This window comes from Phyllostomus hastatus, unplaced genomic scaffold (genome assembly GCF_019186645.2).
Source record: "Phyllostomus hastatus isolate PE091 unplaced genomic scaffold, TTU_PhHast_1.1 phas_contig_150, whole genome shotgun sequence".
In the NCBI taxonomy this organism is placed as follows: Eukaryota; Metazoa; Chordata; class Mammalia; order Chiroptera; family Phyllostomidae; genus Phyllostomus; species Phyllostomus hastatus.
This window is the reverse complement of record NW_025333611.1, coordinates 14,237,385-14,255,466: the sequence shown is the minus strand read 5'-3', so window position 1 is coordinate 14,255,466 and position 18,082 is coordinate 14,237,385. Positions and strand designations below refer to the sequence as shown.

At 44.1% G+C, this 18,082-nt stretch overlaps 1 long non-coding RNA gene across 1 annotated transcript; it reads right to left on the bottom strand.

Annotated features, from left to right (window-relative positions):
• Positions 1-15,217: 15,217 nt before the first annotated feature.
• Positions 15,218-17,486, bottom strand: LOC123812336. Its single transcript, XR_006784588.1, has 3 exons — positions 17,327-17,486; positions 16,076-16,225; positions 15,218-15,542 (listed from the first exon to the last, which is right to left on the bottom strand). It is a non-coding gene; the product is annotated as an uncharacterized LOC123812336 (long non-coding RNA).
• Between the last annotated feature and the right edge of the window lie 596 nt (positions 17,487-18,082).

Here is an 18,082-nt window from a genome sequence, read left to right as displayed (position 1 = left end):
TGCTGTTCTTCACATGGAATACTGTATTTTCTTGAATCAGAAAGAAAAGTATGAAGCTGCTTCTGGTTTACTAGGAATTTCACTAACCCTCAACCTACTACGTGTATAAACTTTACTAATCCACTATTGAATTGTGTCTACTTAAATACTTGTATTTCCTCATATTCCTTATTTTGTGGGGTGGAGAAGGCCTTTGGGGGTCAAAGTGTGGCTTGCCCTTGGCAATATGTGTGTGGACATCATGGTGTGATGGAAGGAGAAAGGCTGAGATCCACTGCCTGACAGGGCCCATTGTCACTTCTCTTCCCTTGGATTTCACCAGCTATTAATAGGGTTCATCACTTATTCCAGGTGATCAGTATGTCCCCATCATGGGCATGACCAGGTTGCTGGACAGTGTGAAAATACAAGTAATGGGTCTTATCACAGATGATAAAAGACATGGGATTAGATGGAGTCCCAAATCCTGCCATGTGGAGCCATCACCTTGTCAAAGAGATGATATACCTGGGAGCTGGAAATTAAGAGTGAGGTTAGGGAGATGAAGAGTCAGGACTGTGAGTTGGAAATGTCAATATCCATATCAATGAAACTGAAGCTAAAGAGCATGTGAAACAGTATTCCAGGTGCAGCAATCAACCCAGTTCTAAAGGGAGCAAGAAAGGCTTCAGTAAGTTCTATTCATTCATTCATTCATCCATTCATTCCTTCATTCATCAAAGAGGTTTTGAGAGTCACCTGGGTGTCAGGCACTGTGCTGGGCACTGGAGGTCATGAGATGAACAAGCCAGACACGGTACTGCCTACCCAGAATTTACACAGGGGCAGGGAAAATATGTCAGGAAGGATCAATCATTCAGCTCATGATTTAATTCTATTTCTGCTGTTGTTAGTGAGAAATACAGGAGTTTGGACAGTTAAGATAGGCTTCTGGAGGAAGCAAAGCTTGTAAGCAGAGGCTTAAAGGAATGAGAAGAAATTAGTTTTAGAGGAGAGGGCTGGAGGGAAGAGGAAAATAATGGGGGAGTGTTCCTGATAGAGGAAACAGCAGGTGTGAAGTGCCTCAGGGAGGAGTAAGAGGCTGTGGGTGAATGGATACAGGGGCTGGGTTTCAAATCCCAATCAACCCACACAGCTAGGGATCCTCGGGCAGGATACTATCTATAGACCTACACAGTAACCTGGGTGCTGCATATGATGAATTCATTTCTCTCCTTTTATTTGATCTCTCAATTTTGTTTCATAACCATTAACCACCACCTTCTTCTTAAAGCACTTTCTGCCCCACGTCTCCATGACCCCGCACTCCATTACCTCCCTTTTACTTCCCAGAGTCCTTCCTTCTCAGCTGCCCTCCCCTGGATGGTGTGTCCCAAGGTTTGGCTTTCACTTCCCCTCTCCTTCTTACTCGCACATGCCCTTGGTGATCTTCTCTGGACCCCAAGGCTTTGAATCACAGTATTATATCCAGCCCTGACTTCTCCTCTGAGCCCCACATTCTTGAGCCCTACTGCCTATGTGACATCTATACTTACATGTCTAATACACATCACCTCATACATATCATGAATTAAACATAACTTTTCATTTCCCTTCAGACCCAGCCTCTTCCTCGCCTACCTCCCCTATGTCAGAAAATGGTACTTCATACATGTACTTGTTTGGGTCATACATCTAGGAGGTAGACCGGATTTCTCATTTTTTTTCTTTATGACTCAACAGTCAATCCATCAGCAACTCTCATCAACTCGACATCTAAAATATATTCCAAAATTTTACCACTTCTTCCTATCTCTGCTTCTCCCATCTTGGTCCATGCCACTGTCTCCTTACATCTAGGCAAAAGCAAAGCCCTTCCTTGGCCTCCCTACTTCTGTCTTGCCCTTCAAAACCTGCATTCCCTGAAAGAGCCAGAAGATTCTCATCCCGTCGTATAACTCTCTCATGAATTCCTCTTTCAACCAAAATAAAATTCCTACCATCGTCTACAAGATCCTATTTGGTTTGTCCCCTGAATACCTGCCTACAGCTCTCAACTCGTCCTCTCCATTTTCGCACCCATAGGTGCAGACCCTGGTGTCTTTCTGTTCATTAAACTCATTGGGCTCCTCCCCATCTCAGGGTCCTCTCACCTTCTCCCCTCGCAAGGAACGCAGTTCCCCCAGAGAGCTGACACCTGGCTCTCCTCACCACTCAAGCCACTGCTCCGGGAAGAAGGTCCTACCTTCGGTGGCCCTTCCCTCCCTACCGTCAAGCACTGTCCCAGGACTTGCTCTCACTCTCCTTGTAGGCTTATCATGATGAGAAATTCTTCTGTTTTCCTTGTTTGTTTCTCTGCCTAGAATGTAGATTCTCCTAGAATCTCCTAGAATTTGTCTCCTAGAATGTAGATTCCTGAAGGCAGACACTTGGTATAACTAGCAACTCCAACACCTAGAAAACTACTGGGCTCAGAATAGGTGGTCAATAAATAATTAGGAGTTGAGGGAAGGATTGAATTTTTGCTACTTAAAATGTTACAATCAAGGCCCAATACATTAAATTCCCAGACAAGTGAGCATATGAGTGTCTCTTTCACATCTGGATTGCAAAGTATGAAGAAGTAGGGAGTTTCCAGGCTTAGGGCCACACCTATACTATAAATCCAGGAAAGGGTTGAGTGCACAGCATGTGGCTATAAGTTAGTAGTTTAGTGCAAGGGAGGGTATAGAGAAGAACATGGGTTCTTTAGTCAAGGGACCTGGATTTTAATGCAATCTCCAATTTTTGTTATGCCAATTGATAAACCTTTCTTGTGCTCTATCATTAACTATATGATAGAAATTAGACCATGTGACCTGCAGGAATGTAGGATGAATTAGCCATATACACAAAAAGGCATACTATAAAACCTGGCGTGTGGCAGCTGTTCAGTTAGCCACATTGGGCATGGCAGTGCTACTCACATGGCTGTCATTGACTGAAGCTAGAAGAGCACTGTCTAACCTAGTCCTTTCTCCTCTTTGCCCTTGCATTTGCTCTTCTTGATTTATAGTTGCCATTTCATGGTCTTCCTTCCCCTCAAAACTTTATTTCAGACTAACTCTTCCATGTCCTTTATGCTGTGCTCTAATCTGTCTCTCCATTCTCATCACTATTCATGGCGGCATACACTCATTTACTTGTACATTGAATATGCTCATTAAATATTTATTGAGTGCTTACTTGATGCCAGATTTTAGGCTTCAGCAACAAACAAGCCCTTATGTAAATAATGGTCAAGATCTGTACATTTAAAGGGTAGGAGCCAAGCCTTAGGCTTAGTACCTACATATAACAGATACTCAAAAAATATTTAATGACTTGGAAGACTACCTGTGTAATAGAAAGTATAGGTGATATGGACCTGGGCAGACCTGGGCTTAAACCCTGGTGACTTGTGCGACCTGAGATACATCTCCTCTACTTTATCTCTCTCCCGCCAGCATCACCAACACCTTTCTTATGCTCTAAGGTTCAGCTCTGGGGTGCCTCCCCTGACCCATCCCACTCCAAGTTCATTCTTCTCTGGTCTTCTAGGACCAGGGTATCTTGGTTTTAGCATTTAACATACCTGGGATTATATATTTGTTTCCACACCCAATTTTTAAGCTCCTTAAGGAATTTTAAAAAATCATATTTGTGTTTCCAGCTCCAGTCTCTAACACAGCACACACAGTGGCCGGTGAGTGTCTAAGCTGGTTCCAGTGAAATTTTCTCGCTTGTGTTTTTACGTTGCCCCGATCAGCTGGCTCACTCCCCATTTGTGCTGGTATGTTAGCTGTTCTGGAAGCATTGCTGAGACATTATGTGAGTATTCAACCTTCCTAATGTCTCAGCTCTCCCAGGACAGGGTCCCCATTTTCTTCTCCTTGTTTTTCACTCCTGCTGACCTGTGCTCTGCTCTGGTCTGTGTAAATGTCCCCTGTCCATATTGTTGACAAAGTGTTGAGCAAGTAACTCTCCAAATGTTAAATCCTTTGAGGAGGTCAGCAAAATCTCTACTTTGCCATTTTCCTTGTTCTTTGAGGACAAAAGAATCCCCCTAGACTTTCTGCCATGCTGTTCTCTTGCCATCAGCCCCAGATGACCTCCTTGAAGGCACAGCCTCTGTAGGTAAAAGGTATTTGTTCATCTTTATGAATGTCAGTCTCTTGACATTCATGGTAAATAGACAAGTTCTCAGTCTCTTGACATTCGTAGCAAATAGACGAATCCTTCAGTAAATGACAATGGTCCCCGGCATCACATTAAAAACTCTTGGGGATAGACACTCAAGGGTAGCTATGGTTCAGACTCAACTTTCAAAGACTTTTTAATGTGCTTACCTTCCAAAAAAAATGTATACCGTCACCTGGTACAGCCTCAACAGCAGCATTTTTAGAGCCCTCATCTATATTTAAACTTGCTCTTGCTTAGTCAGGAGCCGAGATGTTGCCTGCCAGCATTTCCAAACAGCAAGAAAAACACAGCAGCTTCCAGTATAACAAGCACAGCTCCCGAGGGCCGCTTCTTTGGTCCTCACTACTGCGTTGGATCGCCAGATGATGCTGACCTTCTGCACCATCGGAGTTGCCATTTCAGTAACTTTTTCCCCAATCCTCCATAAACTCAAGGGCCTTGGGCTTCCTCCATGGGTCATTTAAGCAACAACCTGTTCATTATTCATTATTAAATTAACTAATATTTGTTGGGTACTTACTATGACTTGAGCACTTGCTATTATTTCAGAAGTAGATTGGTATAATGGTTGAAGAACACAAATTCTGAAACCAAATTACTTGGGTTCAAGAGCCAGATGTCACACTTATTAGCTGTGGAACTTTGGGGCAGCTTACTTAACCTTTCTGTACCTCGGTGTTTTTATTACTCCAAGGAGGATAAGAGTATCTTCTTCGTGAGTTGTGAAAATTGAGTTAACATCTAAAGTGCTTAGAACTGGTTAATAATGGCAGTTGTTAGTATTCCTACTCTCCCTGGCCCTGAACAGGGCTCGAGATACAATGATAAAATGATAAACAAACTTGTTGAAGTTCTTGCTTGGAGTCTAATGAGAGAAATTTAGTAAAATAATTATGCATTTGATTGTATACAGTAGTTACAAGTTAAGGTAAGCATATGTCAGAAAAGAATGCAGAAAAGGAATGTGAAGCCATAATTACAAAACAAAACCCTGTCCTGAACTTGAGCATTGGGTCTACGCTCTCCATAATCTGTCAGCATATACTGGGGTTGCATGGATGGAGGTAGAGGATGGTGGGCCAGGAGAGAGTGGAGCAGAAGAGAGCTATAAATGGTCTGTCAAGCCATGTTAAAGATTTTAGTCTTGATCCATTTGGAAATAGGAATCGACTGAGGGATTTTAAACAGGTGGGGACCTGCTATTTGATTTGCATTTGAAATGAGTAGTCTGGCTGCATCTTAGAAAATTAATTAGGTACCAAACAGTGGATATGATGAGACTGCTTCAGCGACCATTTTAATGGTCCAGGCGAAAGGTGAAGGTAGCTTGGGTTACAATGGTGTAGGGAGAGATGGGGGTAAGTTGACTAGATCCTTCTCATGTTACCTGGTGCCTCCTACCCTTGGAATACCAGCTCTGCCTTTGCCCAAGGTGATGGAGCATTTTATTTTTGTAAACCCTGTCCTAGACTTTAAATATTACCAGACAGATATCCTAATGGGAGGCACAGGACACCAATTGTTGGTAAAATGTTCAGAAATTACTTGCTAAATGCATGGGATCTTCTGATGGTGCCAAGAAGCCAAAAAGTAGGTACGTGGTCAGGGAGAGGAGCGGGAAGGAAATGTTGAAAGAAGTTAGAAATTCTGTTGTCATGGAATACAGAAAAATGTGTTCCAACAAAGCGTGTTAGCCATGACTTTTCCAAGGACGGATGAGCTTGATGGGAGGTACACAGCTCTTTGGCACCTCCAGTGGAAAAGCTCTTCTTTCTGGACGTGGTGAGACTTTGCTCTTACACGAAAGCAGATCTTAGCTAATGTTTCACAGGCCCGTGTTGACAGTTTTCAGATAGGAAACGTTCAAAGACAGGGGTTTGGAAGATGGGCCTTAGCCAGGGTGTCTGATGCAGGAAGAACACTTGGCACTAGATTAGAATCTTCCCATTTACTACCAGGAAATGAGGACAGGATAACAGCTCTTCTGCTATAAGACACTCGAATGACAAGCGGTAGGAAGGATAAATAGCTGAAATCCTGCTGAGCACTCTTGTGCACTAGCTTCTTTACCTACCTGGTGCTTATTTAATATTCATGACGACATTGAGGTGTTTGGTGCTGTCCTTATTTTTCTAATGAAAAAAGTAAGCTCGGGACAGTCAAATTATTTCTTCAAGGTGGCGAAGCCTGGAAAGGAAGATACGATTTGAACCCATTGCTGTCTGGTCTCGAACTCACTCTCTTCTCACTGCCTCTATGGTTGTGACATTGTTGGCCTAGTCTTACTGGCTTAACTGGGCTTCTCTATAAGGACCTTCCTCCTCAGCCCTCTCTTGGAAGTGGAAATAGCTCCTTTGGGGAGTTAATGAGAAACCAAGGTGGCAAGTAGGAGGGGGAAATCAACAACACTGCTCCCTTTTTGTTTCTCCAGCACCAGAGCTTAAGGCTGCATGACAAAATACTAAAAGACAGAAGATAAGGGTATTTTATCAGAAAGCAACAGTAATATGGGTTGGGAACATCATGTATGGGTAATATTTTCAATTTCATGAAATTGGTACCAGGTGCTACTTTATGGGGGGCTGATGGATTAACGAAGGGGAACATTGTGCAAAATGGGGCGCACGGTCCCTTTTCTTCCTTTATGGTCTCTCCCATGTGTCCCCCTGGGCCTAGCCTCATTTTGATAATCTTATCCTCATCAGAATCATTAACAGCGGTTTCCTCACTGGGGTATTAGCTGGGCTTGTGGAGTGCCAGCGTTCTCTGGAAGGAACTCACTGCTTCACTCACAGGCAGATGCCATAATCAGATCTCTAACAGCTGCAGCAAGGATGTGTTGGCAAGTGATGCTGAAATTCTAGAATGAATTAAAAAATGTATATTTCAGTGCTCGGGTCTGAATTTCAACCCTGTACCCTTTTCTTTGTATCTTTTTCCTACTCTGACACTAAAGAGGAGATACTTTCCTCCTCCTCTGTTTCTATAAATCGCATCCACAATTTTAGCCATTTCACTCTCTCATCTGCGTTATTGGGATTTAATATTATTTTCATTCAAATTAATTGTTCTTGGCTTTATTCTAAACATATGAGACATGAGATTGCTAGTAGTTTATTTTTCTATACACATTAGTAGAAATGCATAACTATTCTTTTGATTTACCATCTAAATTAACCTCCCATTAGATGAGTGATATATGTACTGTATTAGAGAAATTTCTTGTACAGTGAAAAGAGACCAACTCTACCATTTATAGGCCAGGTGGCTACAGCCATGTTGTTTCCCCTAATGTCAGTCTTCCCGTCTGCAAAATGGGAAGGCTGCTATGCACCACCTAGAGTGGTTATGAGGATTCAATGAGAGAATCATTACAGTATAATTTATTAAGCTTTTACTGAGTACCAGAGGCCATACCATGCCCTTAATATACATGCTTTTCTATTTAATCCTGACAATAGTCCAATGAGGAAAGTACTACAATCCCATCCATTTTATAAATGAGGACTCGAAGGCTTTGGGCTGTTATGTAACATGCCCACGGTTCCTCCTTTATCAAGTGGTAGAGTGAGAATTTGACCCCTGTCCTGCCTGACCACATGGCCCATGCTCCTGACCTCCACACCATCGGTGTGCTTGGCACCAGTAAGTACTCAATGACCACATACTCCTTTCCCTTTGGAGAGACCAGATTCTTGATGGCCAGATTCTTGGTGGCCGTGACCACCAGCATTGAGTTACACAGAGCTGATGCTAACAGCTCTTTGTGGATGACTTAACTGAAGGCTCTAGGCTCCCAGTGGGATCACCTGTCACATTTCCCTGGAGGAAGACAATTTTCCCACCTCTCTAGTGACTCTGGGACAGGCTGGTTGTAAGCAGAAACTACACAAGCCTGAAGCAGTCACCAGCTGACAGGACCTGAAAGCGCAGTTTCCCAGTTTTTCCCATTAGCTGAAGACTTCAATCTCCGAGCAGAAGTCTTTTGTTGACATCTCTCATTGTGCACATTTTCTGAGTGAATTAGGAATCGAGATTAAGTTTTCAGCAGGCAGTGAGGAAAGATCACATTTGGGTACCTGGTGTCTGGGGAGGGAGAGAGGCCGATGCTGAGGTGACGAAAGGGCATGCCCAGAGGAAGGAGACCTTGCTTCCTTCATGATTCCACTTAGATCGCTTCCTTACTCTGGCTGCCCTCATTCACTTGGTACAATTGGTTAGTAACCTCTCATGTTTTATGATTGATCTCATGCAAGCTATTGGCCCTCTTCCTACAAAAATGCATACCCATGCATGCACACAAATTTGCACACCGCTGCAGGGACTACATGGACCCTCCTAAGAACCTCTGGACCTTCCCCTATCCTGGTCACTAACTCCATGAGTTGTGGAGACTCAGTGAGGTAATCCCTCCAGGAAAAGATAACAATCTTTTCGGGGATGTCTTACATGATACAGAAAACCTGGTGTTTATTTCTTAGGGTGTAGAGTTGTTAGGAAGCACTCCAAATCAAGACTTCTGTTAAGAAAGAGTTACAAGAACACTGGAATGTCTTGTTTTAGGCAATATGTTAATATTTTATTATAGCATTTAAATAAGAAAAGATAACTAAAAGAGATGAGAGATAGTGTATCAGTTATTATAAACAAACATAAAATATCCGACCATTAAAAAATAACTTTCCTCTGTATATCGGTGCACGACATAGAAATAATAACAGCGATGAAAGGAAAAACTTAAGTAGCTCTTACAAAGTGCCAGGAATTAGTCCGCATGCTTTAACTAGTATGTATGATCTTGTTGCCTTTTCCTCCATGAAAACTGCAAGAAAGGGAAAATACTATTTATTCCTCGATGGACAGAATCCAGGGTGGAAGGGGGATTGAAAACATTATAATGACTGAAGAGTTTGCATCACCTCGTTGTTATTATTGAGCAAGTTCTCCTGTCGCTGGGGACTTACAGGGATCCACATAACTGGCCACTCAGCAAAGGCATCCAAGGATTTCCGACTCTTCCAAGTTCATCTCGGTGGCAGCCACCAGCGGGTTAACTTTCCGAGGCCCAGCCTGTTCAGAGGACTCTCGTGAAGCAGAATGCCTTGCTGGCCTCCATTGTTCTCTAGGAAAACTCTTGTTTTCCACCTCAGTTGGTATGTTGAAAACACTCTATCCCAGAGACGCCGGGGGGCCGCAGGGAATGGAATGTGGCCCGTGAGCCAGATGTTTGTAACCCTTCGCTCCGCGCTGTGGCACAATACCACAAACTGTCGAGTTGTGTAAGAACTGAAGTAAAGACAAAAACAGAATGTAATATTTACCAGATGAGAGTTTTTGTGCGTGTGTGTAATCTTGCTGGAATTTTGGGAGTATCCAACTCATACACTTCAAAATGGGCCTCGTGTCCCACCCCATCGCACCCTCACCCCTCGCCCCCACTTTCTCCCTCCTGCACAGGGAAAGGAGAAAGTCATACTAGTTGACGTTTTTTGTCCAAATCAACAGCGAGCTTCATATAGCCCTGGGCTATTAGCTATACATTAAAAGACAGGCATTTCAAGGAGTTTTTTTGGCTTCATCTCAGAGGGAGAGTCCTGAAAATATTATTTCTGGAACAATTTTCAGAATTAATTCTAAACAAGAGGATGCTGTATGTCTTGGCAATTTTTATTCAGCATGAGTGGTTAAACAGTTATATAAATTGTATGTTCATTATTAGCTTGTCTTAAACTCTTGAGTGTATATAATAAAACTAGATTCAAATGAGGATTTCCGGGCATGTGCAAGGGAATACTTTTCTCTGGATGGCTATTGACGTGATGTCATGACGTGTGGACTCTGACACAGATAAGTAGCCTGAGGACACCGATAGAATATCCCTGTCTTAATGGAATTTAGTTTGGAAAGAGTCAGAATGGGAAGAGAGAGGAGGATTTAAAATGCATTTGGAACACACGCCTTCTAAAGAAGCATCGGGTTATTCCAGTTTTAACTTTGACAAGTAGTTTGACGAGTTCCATCACACGTGCTCACGGCCAATGGGTAGCCTTTCTGTTGAGAAGGGAAGTGAGACCGTTGATGTGGTGGCTTCATTATGACACATTCGTGAGTGCTGAGTCTAGGCCACTGGGTTCGTACCATGTTACCTTTCTTCCTTCACAGCTGTGTAGATCAGAGTAGACTCTTGACCCGCGAGAGCGGGTCCGTGGATTCGGTGATGACTAATCCAACTTTCCCCTTCTCTTGAAAATCTGAACTAAGAGCAGAGACACTGGCAGGTCTCTGAATTGAAAGGTCACGTGCAGGGGGGAAGGGGTGGCCTTTTTTAGCCAGTTGCAAACAGGAGGGTTAGCAGAGAAAGCCAATCTGCACAGAGAAGTGAAAATTTTCATCAAGTTACCTACCAAGAGGGAAGGATGTAAAACGACATGTTCACAGAAAGAGAAATATGGTAAATGCAGACGCCTGTTGAATGCATGGTTTTCCACTTCCAGCTTGTGTGAGGCCCCAGGACAGGTCAGTCTTTTGCCTTTCTGCAACCAGAACTCATACGGCTCTTTCTTACATAGATATGGTCTCAAAAAACACGTTGATTGTAACAGGAAGTTCCAGCACCATGAAAGCCAGCACTAGAAAAAAAATTGCCAATTATTTCACTTATTCACATTTAAGAAAATTTGAAGTTTAAATTTTACTTACAGAGGTGAGGAATTTGTTTTCTTATTGTTGCTTACTTGGCTTATTTTTACAAAAGTCTCTTATACCCTTGTGTGATGCATGGGATACAACAAAGACATTCTAAGTACCAGATTTGCTGGGCAAAGCGCAGAGACCCTGCGTGGTGTAAGTTCACATTTAATAATTGTGTATCAAGTGGAATTTGTGCCAAGACGCAAGATAGGTGAGAGCGGGACGGGTTTGCAAAGAAAACTGCTAATAGCTACATTCCAATTCTACCATAGATGGTTGACTTCAGTCCTTCCAGCTGTGTTGAAGTAAGTGAAACTGTAAGTGTTAATAGCAAATTAAATGAAATAGATACTGTACATGTGCATTATGGGAACCATAAACTCTGTAACTTTAGCAGAAGATTCTAGAGGAAAAGAAAAAGATCCCCAAGGCATGCCAGCGGATAATATGAAAGGAACTGCCTTACTTTCAAGTCCCATTCTTGACTAATGGAGGCTCTGGTGACAAAAGATCATGCTGCCACTTTGGGAGGTCACGATTCTAGTGTCAAGTTGCAATTAAAATGGATTTCTGCATCGCCAGCCCTTCCCATCCTGCATCCAGCACTTCCCTCTTCCATCCCAGCCCCTGGATTTCTCATTCATGGTGTGGCCTTCCCACACACTGGGAAGCCTTCTTGCAATGTAGCACACACATTAGCAATGAATGCTGTCGGTTGACACTTAGTATGTGCCAGGAACCACACTAAGCGCTTCGTATTTTATCTATTTAAGAGTCCCAGCAACCCCTGGTGTATGGGCATTTTCCTGATCTCTCTTTTACAGGTGAGGAAGGTGATGTTCCCAGAGGTCAGGTTTCGGGTCCAAGTCACACGGCTGTGAGAGACAGAGCTGGGGTGTCCCCCCAGGTCGGACTGCATGCCCCAAGTTGTAAACAGTGAAGCTCTTCAAATTACAGTTGTGTGCTCGAGTCCTGAAAGAGTCGATCTCAGGTCACCTCTGCTATCAAATATTTTCCTATTAATGACCGGGAACCTGGATCGGGAAGCTGTAGATTCTCTAACTGAGAAAACACTGGTTCTCAGTTGAGATGGTATAATTTGTCATGTGTCCACGAACATGACATGATCTTGACACTGTTTTTTCTCCATGAAAGCAAAATCCCTTCTTAGAGCATTATCTGTGGCATCACACTGAGTTCACGTGTAATAAAGGTTTTACACGTTTTAATGAAGAAAGTTCTTCAATGTTATGTAAATTAATATACATACCTTTAACCTCACATTCTGAAGCTCTTATAAACTCCTGTTTCAAGGGACCTAGGGCAGACCCACCTCCCGCGTAATTCTGTGTGCAAGCGAGGCTCAAGCAATGTCGTAACGAGAGCTCCTCTAAACAAACACACGTCCTTTTGGTTTATCTGTAGAAAGGCTTTTCTTTAGAGAATTATTAGGAGGAATATTTATTTAGAATAAACTGAGCCTATTTTTGGAGACCCATTTTCCAGAGAATAAAAAAGTCCTCACATTTCTGGTTTCCAGTTTATTTTTAACCTTAAACTATTTTTAAAAAACCTTACATGTAACTTTAGGGTAAAAATTAATCTATAAAACTTGTCTAAAATTTTCCCCTGGAAGAGTACGTTGAGGGGCCGTGGGAAAGAAGGTACAGTCCTCCACTGGCAGGTGGACATGGGCCTCAGAGGGAAAGCTGGTTCCTGTTTCCCCCCTGGCTGGAGATCCCCAATAAGACAAAAGATCCAGCATCACTACATCCTTCTGAAAGGAATGCTGTTGCTTTTGCCGCTGTGCTGATATAGAAATGGGAGTCACTATTATGCAAATAAGTATTTGCTTAATATAACAAATTGTTCTATTTGGGCTCCTTTTAGCTGTGCTGTATGATTTTTTTTCCCCCCTTGGAAAATAAGCTGACATTGAAAATAAAGGAAATGTAATAATTACCATAGGAAATAGAGTTTGAAGATGGCAAAGGGACCAAAATAGCAGTTCAGGAAAAGAGAATCAAATCATCGGAGGTCTGAGTGAGGGAGTGAGGGAGGGAGGGAGTGGGTTCCCAGAGCCATTCAGAGCCCACCCGCCCTTCTCCGGAGTCCAGCCCTGCTGTCGGGCACCTGTGACCGCTGGCACGGGTTCAGGGCACTCAAGGGTGCTTCCCTTGGACATTCTCTCTCACGCAGTCAAGGAAGGTGGGGACAAACGAATACATGGGCCCGAAATGGAAGCCATGAGACACCCCTAAACAAGTACCCGCGGCCAGTTCACTTACCACATTCCCCATACACGCTTAACCCCATGGATCTCTTCTCTCCTCACCCTCCCCCACCCCTTGCTTCTTCTTTTCTTTTCTCTTTTTCCTTCTTTAAAGAGAAAGCTTCATCTGATCTGGCAGAGAATGGCAACCCTCCAAAGTGGGCATTTTGCATTCTAATGACAAGTGTTATCCTGGGGCAGCCCGCAGGGCCTGGACGTACCCGGGGAGAGTGATCCAGTTATAGCTGTGACAATGCCCGGTAAGGGGAGAGCTTGGGAAAGGTCTCCGTCAGTGGCTGGCGGCTGGGTGGTTTTCTCTTCTGGGGCGAGTTGGAGTCAGCAGGTGGGATTCTCCCCTCACCCACTGCAAAGGCTCGGGGTCATTAGTTAAGACTGCAGACCTCCCCTTATCTGCACGGTCAGAATACAGTAACGCTAGCCCTTTCTTTGTCCTACCAAACACGAAACCCTGTCCGAAGAAGGCAATGGGAAACCCTTTGTGATTTCCGGGCTTGGATTGCGTTTAAGACGCTTCTCTGAATTCATAGTACATTCCAGCTTGGAGCTACCCTACACCCGAGCCTGTCTCGTGTCTGAGTGGAATTTGGGGCGGGGTGGGGGGAGATTTAAGGTTCCCGCTAAGACTGTTGGAAAGGAAAAGTTTTACTTTTTATTTTGTTTTTGTTTTATTTGGCCCATCGCTCCCCGAATGGCCTTGGAGAGAGCAGAAAGTGGAAGGAAGAGGCCCGCCTGTTTAATTTTAAGACATTGGAAGAGTGGGATAGGATGGGCTGTGAAACAGGTTTATATATACAGCCTCATAAATGCTAACATGGAAACACAGACATAATAATTGAGGGGGAAATAAGAAACAGGCCATGAACTATTGTGTATGATATCTCTTTCTTTTAAAAAAGTGTATACAATATGTACTTTGAAAAAAAATGTCTGGAATGAAATAGACCAAAATGTTAACAAAGGTGGTCTTGGAATGGGAGATTTGGGTGGTTTGACATTTTTTTTCTCTTGGCTTGTTTATAGTTTCTCTTTTTTTTTTCTAGCATGTTCAAGCTTTTAGTTATGTATATTTTCATTTTAAATTAAAAGCTAAATAGTAAGATAACAAAGGAAAAATAAATAAGCAAAGGTTCTAAAGCACAGGTCCCGCCCCTGCCTCGTTCTGGCTGAGAAACCTGTAAGCACCCCCCGGCCGGCCTCACGCCCTCCGGGTCCCACTTATCAGCGGAGAGGCCGGGACCCTCCCCACAGGGTAGTCCTGAGGGTTTGACGGCGTGCTCCTCATGACAGTACTGTATATGTACAGTGTGCTCTTTCTGGGAGCATGGAGTTGTGCTTACTACTATTTGGCTTCCCCCTCTTCTGGGAAAGCCAAGTCCTTCCTTAAGAATTTTCTGTGAGCCTCATATGTAGCTTAAGGGGTGGTGGTCGAGTGCTCCCGACAGGAAGGCCACTCCCAGAGCCCCCGAGAATCTTCTGGCTTCCATCTGGTGCCTCCCTGGTCATGGTGGCCGTGGGATGTGTGGAGCTGGGGTGACTCCTGGGCAGCTAGTCAGAGAAAAACGGAACTATGTACCCACAGCACCAAGATACAACACTGGCCGCAACGAAGATCGGACATCCCAGAGCTTAGCCACCTGTGGGACAAGGCTCATAACCAGCCTGAATCTTGGCTCCCTCACCCGAGAAAGGGAACCGTCATAGTTGTGCCCTCTCTGGGTTCACTCCTGCCATAGAGAGGGGATGGCGCACAGCACGCAGCAGAGAGCCTGGCACAGAGGGAGGGCCCAGTAAATGGCAGCTGCTGCCGTGTGAACCCACGGAACAGTCCCTGCTGACGACAGGCAGTGCTGATTGGAGGTGATGGTTATTTTTACCAACTATTCAGCAACGGTAAGAATAGTTATAATGTGAACCCATTAATGCCTGGATGGCATGAGAGGGTAACGCCCAATGGGCTGCATTCTTTGTGTGAACTTTCCCGTCTTTTTGGTTTGAAATGCAACAGGCTTGGTCCTCTGAATGGTTTCAGGGCTTTATTATGCTCTTCCCGAGAGTGTTTTCTTTGCTCAACCCAAGAGACTTGGAGAGAAAGATCAGAGAGAGTACAGCTATTGCAGCAATGAATAAATAAGGCTGTAATCTGAACACTCTCTCCACCCAGGGCGGCAAGGCTTGCAGCTCATTTTATGGCTTTGCCCTGCCTGCCAAAGTCAGGGGCCCCGCGTTCCTAGGTGGTTCCCTGCACCCGAGGAGGAAGCACGGGGATGCCACGAGGCTCCCCTCTGAAGATCGAGGATCTGTTTGGATGCTAGCTCCTCTGTCTCTCAGTGACATGTCCCTGTGCAACCTCGCGGCTATCCTAGAAATGAGAAATGATATATTTACAGAGTGTCATATAGTATTTACATATAATAGACAATGTGTTTTTGTTATTATTATTGCCGCTCCTATCATAAAGCTGAACTGGGAACAGTGGGGATGATAGTCCTTCTCTGTCATGTGCTGGACACAAGCTCCTAGTGTGGGGCTCTGCTCAGATCTCGCGAGTGAGAGGGGTCTAAGCCGCTTGGCTCTGGGAGAGACCAAGGAGGTGAGAGGAGCAATGCTGGGTCTGAGATAGGGATGCTTAGTCTAAAATTGAGAGGACAAGAGACCTCTTTACCAAGAAGAATAATAAGAGTAACAGTAACAGTATTGTTCGTCATTAATTATATGGCAGACCCTGTTCTAAATTCATGGCAAGTAGTGCATTTTTTAACCTTCAAAACATCTCTTTGAGGTATAACATTATGCCCATTTTACAGATAAGTAAACTGGGTCACAGCAAAGCTAAGGAATTTGCCCAGTCACGTAGCCAGTACATTTGGGAACTGAGATTCAAAGCCAGGCCACCTGTCCTGTGTCCATGTTCTGCCCCTTCGTGCTGTATCCATTTCCACTATCCAATGAGGTTGTCACACGGAGGAGAATGAAACATCCGCTGTCCATGCAGGTGGTCAAGTAGGACCAGCAGTAGAAAATTCAGGGAGCAAGATTCCATCCCTGTAGAAGGAATTCGGCAGTAATTCAAAGATTGGTTGTCACATGAGGTAGTGAGTCTTCTGCTACTAGAAGTACTCAAGTAGTTGTTGGATAGCTGACTATGATGGGAAAGCTTTGAGGGGATTCTAGCACGTGGGAAAAGTTTTCACGTAATAAACCATAAGTCTTCTTACTACACCAACTCTCCTGTGCCAACCCAACACTTTATAGTTGTTGAATAAGAGTTTCAGTAAATGAACAACTGAATGAGGTCACTGACTCCACGAACATTTCATATCAGAGACTTACTTAACATGCACAAAGCAGAAATGACCTATTCTTCCAGATGCCTAAAGCACTCAGTGACCTTAGATATGTCAGTCGACAATAAAGGTTATCCCCGTGTTGTCCTTATATATTTGACTATTTTCTTTGCAATAATTGGACTTTAAAATCATTGCCCACAGGGATCATGCCGTACCATGTTTAAATGGTACCACTAGAAATACAGTTCAGTTCCAGGTGAATATTCCAGATGCTGCCAAGATGTCTTGGGTCACTCTTCATTCATTCATTCATTCATTCATTCATTTACCAAGAGTTGATGATTTAGCTTAAATTAACCTTAACTGCATGCCAGCAGGAGGCATTTGGTGACTAGGGTGCTCACTAAACACAGCTGATCTGCAGGCTACGTCGCATAGACCAGCAGTTCTCGAGTGTGGTCCCTCGTCTAGGAGCTTCAGCATCATCTGGGAACTTGTTAGAAAAGCACATTCCCAAGCCCCAACCCAGGCCTGACCCAGAAACTCTGAGTCAGGGGGTGGGGCCCAACTCTGGCGTTAACAAGACCTCTGAGTAATTCTCATGCACAGCCAGGTTGTGTCCTCTCTGGGAACCAGGCGCCCAAATTGGATTAGGCCTAGTAAATCGTACACACACAAACATACACACACACCCCTTGACTGAGACAGTAGGTAAACACTGGTAGAGTATCATTTCTCAGAAAAGGCAAAGCTCTTCTGTTCATGTAACCCTCACAGCATTCACCCAGTTTTTGGAGGGGCAAGGGGTCCACGGGGTCAGCATCTGAATAAGTAACGCACAATAAGAGGTCCGTACCTGCTGGCCCTCTCTGACGCTGGGACGACGTCAAGAACTGCCCTTGTCCTCGCAGGAGTTAATGGCAATCGGTGGCTGATGTCCACGGGACATTCGAAAAGTGGGGGCCCAGTTCTGCCTACCCAGTCTCCAAGGACAACCCTGGGGTTTGGTCTGTGAGTCTCTGGACAAACCAAGGAAATAGAAAGTGAAAACAAACACGGGCGTTTATTTTCCCAACTTGCCAATTGCAAACAGAACTTTGCTCAATACACCATGAAATGATTCACAGAGGTCTCTGTGTTATTCTGAAGTGCAGCTGGCTAATGTAAAAGAATCTTTTCCTTGGTCTTTCAGGCCATACACTATTCCCAAGCACGCCAATTTGTATTTACGTATTAGTAAGGCCTGTATCTGCTTTGTGAGTCAGAGCATTAGGAGTCCCGCTGTCTGGTGGACATGGTAGACAAGAGCCCTCAGGGGCAAATGAGCTGCTCTGGCCCTCAGACACTCCTCCTCACCTCCAGGGCCCCCAGCACAGGCCACCCCCTGCACCAGTGGATTACTACAAATCTCCAAAATACAATACTTGTCCTGGGTATCAACGTTGGTTCTCTTCAATCTGACCTCCACACCCAGCCAGAGTGATTTTTTTTTTAAAAAAAGCATATCTGATTATGTTAACCACATGCTTTCAAGAATATCTTCCTTATATCTTCACTTGTATTCTTACAAGTATATCTTCCCACTGTAATTATAATAAAACACACGCTCCTT